General features: G+C 40.0%; 1 long non-coding RNA gene across 7 annotated transcripts; it reads right to left on the bottom strand.

Annotated features, from left to right (window-relative positions):
- Positions 1-588: 588 nt before the first annotated feature.
- LOC127927398 (uncharacterized) lies at positions 589-3,228 on the bottom strand. Of its 7 annotated transcripts, none has more exons than XR_008127278.1 (5): positions 2,318-2,558; positions 1,612-1,833; positions 1,205-1,389; positions 761-982; positions 589-676 (listed from the first exon to the last, which is right to left on the bottom strand). It is a non-coding gene; the product is annotated as an uncharacterized LOC127927398 (long non-coding RNA). The 7 variants fall into 7 exon arrangements; XR_008127281.1 differs by having other exon boundaries at positions 1,205-1,352; XR_008127279.1 differs by lacking the exon at positions 1,205-1,389 and having other exon boundaries at positions 761-1,019.
- Positions 3,229-6,119: the final 2,891 nt, after the last annotated feature.

Genomic DNA, 6,119 nt, shown 5'->3' with positions numbered 1-6,119 from the left:
AGAGTGTTGGGCCAGTAACCAGCAGTAGCCTAGTAGTTAGAGTGTTGGGCCAGTAACCAGCAGGTAGCCTAGTAGTTAGAGTGTTGGGCCAGTAACCAAAACGTTACTGTTTCGAATACCTGAGCGGACAATGTGAAAAAAATCTGTTGATGTACCCGAGACACTTAACCCTCATTTGCTTCAGGGGTGCCATACTACTATGGCCGACTGTCACGTTCTGACCTTAGTTCTTATGTTACGTTTTTGTTTTAGTATGGTCAGGGCGTGAGTTGGGAGGGTAGTCTATGTTCGTTTTTCTATGTTGGCCTGGTATGGTTCTCAATCAGAGGCAGGTGTCTCAGATTGAGAATCATACTTAGTTAGCCTTTTTCCCACCTGTGTGGGGTGGGTGATTATTTTCTGTTCTGTGTTTTTCTTCACTGTACAGAGCTGTTCCTTTGTCGTTTTGTTGTTTTTCCAGTGTTCAGTTGTTTCATTGAAGAATATGAACACTTACCACACAGCGCATTGGTCCTCCTCTTCTTCAACTCACGACGAGCGTTACACTGACCCTGTAAATCTGCACCTATCATATTACTATGACTGACCCTGTAAAACAACACCTATCATACTACTATGACTGACCCTGTAAAACAACACCTATCATATTACTATGACTGACCCTGTAAAACAACACCTGTCATACTACTATGACTGACCCTGTAAAACAACACTTATCATACTACTATGACTGACCCTGACTGACCCTGTAAAACAACACCTATCATACTACTATGACTGACCCTGTAAAACAACACCTATCATACTACTATGACTGACCCTGTAAAACAACACCTATCATACTACTATGACTGACCCTGTAAAACAACATCTATCATACCACTATGACTGACCCTGTACAACAACACCTATCATACTACTATGACTGACCCTGTAAAACAACACCTATCATACTACTATGACTGACCCTGTAAAACAACACCTATCATACTACTATGACTGACCCTGTAAAACAACACCTATCGTACTACTATGACTGACCCTGTAAAACAACACCTATCGTACTACTATGACCGACCCTGTAAAACAACACCTATCGTACTACTGTGACCGACCCTGTAAAACAACACCTATCATACTACTCTGACTGACCCTGTAAAACAACACCTATCATACTACTATGACTGACCCTGTAAAACAACACCTATCACACTACTATGACTGACCCTGTAAAACAACACCTATCATACTACTATGACTGACCCTGTAAAACAACACCTATCATACTACTATGACTGACCCTGTAAAACAACACCTATCATACTACTATGACTGACCCTGTAAAACAACACCTATCATACTACTATGACTGACCCTGTAAAACAACACCTATCGTACTACTATGACTGACACTGTAAAACAACACCTATCGTACTACTATGACTGACACTGTAAAACAACACCTATCACACTACTATGACTGACCCTGTAAAACAACACCTATCATACTACTATGACTGACACTGTAAAACAACACCTATCACACTACTATGACTGACACTGTAAAACAACACCTATCATACTACTATGACTGACCCTGTAAAACAACACCTATCATACTACTATGACTGACACTGTAAAACAACACCTATCATACTACTATGACTGACCCTGTAAAACAACACCTATCATACTACTATGACTGACCCTGTAAAACAACACCTATCATACTACTATGACTGACCCTGTAAAACAACACCTATCATATTACTATGACTGACCCTGTAAAACAACACCTATCATACTACTCTGACTGACCCTGTAAAACAACACCTATCGTACTACTATGACCGACCCTGTAAAACAACACCTATCGTACTACTGTGACCGACCCTGTAAAACAACACCTATCATACTACTCTGACTGACCCTGTAAAACAACACCTATCATACTACTATGACTGACCCTGTAAAACAACACCTATCACACTACTATGACTGACCCTGTAAAACACCATCTATCATACTACTATGACTGACCCTGTAAAACAACACCACCTATCATACTACTCTGACTGACCCTGTAAAACAACACCTATCATACTACTATGACTGACCCTGTAAAACAACACCTATCATACTACTATGACTGACCCTGTAAAACAATACCTATCATACTACTATGACTGACCCTGTAAAACAACACCTATCATACTACTATGACTGACCCTGTAAAACAACACCTATCACACTACTATGACTGACCCTGTAAAACAACACCTATCATACTACTATGACTGACCCTGTAAAACAACACCTATCATACTACTATGACTGACCCTGTAAAACAACACCTATCATACTACTATGACTGACCCTGTAAAACAACACCTATCATACTACTATGACTGACACTGTAAAACAACACCTATCATACTACTGACCCTGTAAAACAACACCTATCATACTACTATGACTGACCCTGTAAAACAACACCTATCACACTACTATGACTGACCCTGTAAAACAACACCTATCATACTACTATGACTGACCCTGTAAAACAACACCTATCATACTACTATGACTGACCCTGTAAAACAACACCTATCATACTACTATGACTGACCCTGTAAAACAACACCTATCATACTACTATGACTGACCCTGTAAAACAACACCTATCATACTACTATGACTGACCCTGTAAAACAACACCTATCATACTACTATGACTGATCCTGTAAAACAACTGACCCTGTAAAACAACACCTATCACACTACTATGACTGACCCTGTAAAACAACACCTATCATACTACTATGACTGACCCTGTAAAACAACACCTATCATACTACTATGACTGACCCTGTAAAACAACACCTATCATACTACTATGACTGACCCTGTAAAACAACACCTATCACACTACTATGACTGACCCTGTAAAACAACACCTATCATACTACTATGACTGACCCTGTAAAACAACACCTATCATACTACTATGACTGACCCTGTAAAACAACACCTATCACACTACTATGACTGACCCTGTAAAACAACACCTATCATACTACTATGACTGACCCTGTAAAACAACACCTATCACACTACTATGACTGACACTGTAAAACAACACCTATCACACTACTATGACTGACCCTGTAAAACAACACCTATCATACTACTATGACTGACCCTGTAAAACAACACCTATCATACTACTATGACTGACCCTGTAAAACAACACCTATCATACTACTATGACTGACCCTGTAAAACAACACCTATCATACTACTATGACTGACCCTGTAAAACAACCAGTTTCACTGCACCTGTCTGGTGTATGTGACTATAAACATCAATTAAAAAAGCGACACCATGTTCTGTTTTTCCAGACAGTTAGTAAATGTTATAGTCTTTAATAAGCAGGTGATACTTTCTATCATCATTAAAAGGTTGTTTTGAAGGGTTTGATTCCAAAATAAGATATTTCAGAAATGTTGGTAAATTGACATTCATTAAAAACACATCTAGTAAAAGAGAGAGCTATTGTCTTTTAATCTGACCATGACCTGGGATAGTGAAAAGACAGACATGATTTTGTTTGAAATATATTGCAATGTAATTTTATTTTAGAGATGAGGGGTGGCCAGTCCTCTTCTGGCTGTGCCAGGTGGAGATTTTAACAGAACATGGCCAAGATGTTCAAATGGTCATAGATGACCAGCAGGGTCAAATAATAATAATCACAGTGGTTGTAGAGGGTGCAACAGGAGTAAATGTCAGTTGGCTGTTCATAGCTGATCATTGAGAGTATCTCTACCGCTCCTGCTGTCTCTAGAGAGTTGAAAACAGCAGGTCTGGGACAGGTAGCACGTCCGGTGAACAGGTCAGGGTTCCATAGCCGATCATTAAGAGTATCTCTACCACTCCTGCTGTCTTTAGAGAGTTGAAAACAGCAGGTCTGGGACAGGTAGCACGTCCGGTGAACAGGTCAGGGTTCCATAGCCGATCATTAAGAGTATCTCTACCACTCCTGCTGTCTTTAGAGAGTTGAAAACAGCAGGTCTGGGACAGGTAGCACGTCCGGTGAACAGGTCAGGGTTCCATTGCCGCAGGCAGAACAGTTGAAACTGGAGCAGCAGCACGACCAGGTGGACTGGGGACAGCAAGGAGTCATCATGCCAGGTAGTCCTGAGGAAAGAGAAAGAGAGAACGAAAGAGAGAAAGAGAGAATTAGAGAGAGCATACTTAAATTCACACAGGACACCGGATAAGACGGGAGAAGTACTCCAGATATAACAAACTGACCCTAGCCCCCCGACACATAAACTACTGCAGCATAAATACTGGAGGCTGAGACAGGAGGGGTCAGGAGGAACCATTTCCCATACTGTGGTACTCTGTGAATACGATAAGGTTCTGATTATCTTCCTAAGTGTGGAAAAAATATTTAGAGAAACCTCACTTAGGACTGAACAGATAAATATCATGGAAAGTAGTCGCTAAATGAGTCACTAAATGAGTCCCTGAATGAGTCCCTAAATGAGTCGCTAAATGAGTCGCTAAATGAGTCGCTAAATGAGTCACTAAATGAGTCCCTAAATGAGACCCTAAATGAGTCCCTAAATGAGTCCCTAAATGAGTCCCTAAATGAGTCGCTAAATGAGTCGCTAAATGAGTCACTAAATGAGTCCCTAAATGAGACCCTAAATGAGTCACTAAATGAGTCCCTAAATGAGACCCTAAATGAGTCACTAAATGAGTCCCTAAATGAGACCCTAAATGAGTCACCAAATGAGTCGCTAAATGAGTCACTAAATGAGTCACTAAATGAGTCCCTAAATGAGTCACTAAATGAGTCACTAAATGAGTCCCTAAATGAGTCACTAAATGAGTCGCTAAATGAGTCCCTAAATGAGACCCTAAATGAGTCACTAAATGAGTCCCTAAATGAGTCGCTAAATGAGTCGCTAAATGAGTCCCTAAATGAGACCCTAAATGAGTCACTAAATGAGTCCCTAAATGAGTCGCTACATGAGTCACTAAATGAGTCCCTAAATGAGACCCTGAATGAGTCGCTAAATGAGTCCCTAAATGAGTCCCTAAATGAGTCGCTAAATGAGTCGCTAAATGAGTCACTAAATGAGTCCCTAAATGAGACCCTAAATGAGTCACTAAATGAGTCCCTAAATGAGACCCTAAATGAGTCACCAAATGAGTCGCTAAATGAGTCACTAAATGAGTCACTAAATGAGTCCCTAAATTAGTCACTAAATGAGTCCCTAAATGAGTCCCTAAAGTAGTCACTAAATGAGTCGCTAAATGAGTCGCTAAATGAGTCACTAAATGAGACCCTAAACGAGTCACTAATTGAGTCCCTAAATGAGACCCTAAATGAGTCACCAAATGAGTCGCTAAATGAGTCACTAAATGAGTCACTAAATGAGTCCCTAAATGAGTCCCTAAATGAGTCGCTAAATGAGTCGCTAAATGAGTCACTAAATGAGTCCCTAAATGAGTCCCTAAAGTAGTCCTTAAATGAGTCACTAAATGAGACCCTAAATGAGTCACTAAATGAGTCGCTAAATGAGTCGCTAAATGAGTCGCTAAATGAGTCGCTAAATGAGACCCTAAATGAGACCCTAAATGAGTCACTAAATGAGTCCCTAAATGAGTCCCTAAATGAGTCGCTAAATGAGTCGCTACATGAGTCCCTAAATGAGTCCCTAAATGAGTCACTTTTGCACCAGCGGCAAAAACCACATGGAACATTCCATCCACCTGGACAACGAACATAGAGAATATTAGATATCACATTTTGCACAAAACAAGTACGCTTAAATGAAGTGTTTCTAAAAGTTTGACCATAACAACCATAATCGATAAACATAGGAACTGAGCCATGAGTTTTCACATCAGGCGAAACAATGCAGATGGGGAACAGATATTCACTTGAACCTGGTTCAGATGAATGAACAAATAACATAGAAACGGGCATTTATTAATTATTTGAATAAAATGACATGTAGAGGAGTTACTTCCTTAATATTACATGTAAATAAAAAGAAAATGAACCAATCACAAGAGACCCCTGAGAGAGAGAGGGAAT

Source organism: Oncorhynchus keta, unplaced genomic scaffold (genome assembly GCF_023373465.1).
Source record: "Oncorhynchus keta strain PuntledgeMale-10-30-2019 unplaced genomic scaffold, Oket_V2 Un_scaffold_13882_pilon_pilon, whole genome shotgun sequence".
Taxonomy (NCBI): Eukaryota; Metazoa; Chordata; class Actinopteri; order Salmoniformes; family Salmonidae; genus Oncorhynchus; species Oncorhynchus keta.
Note: the sequence above shows the minus strand (reverse complement) of the source record. Positions and strands in the feature narration are given on the sequence as shown.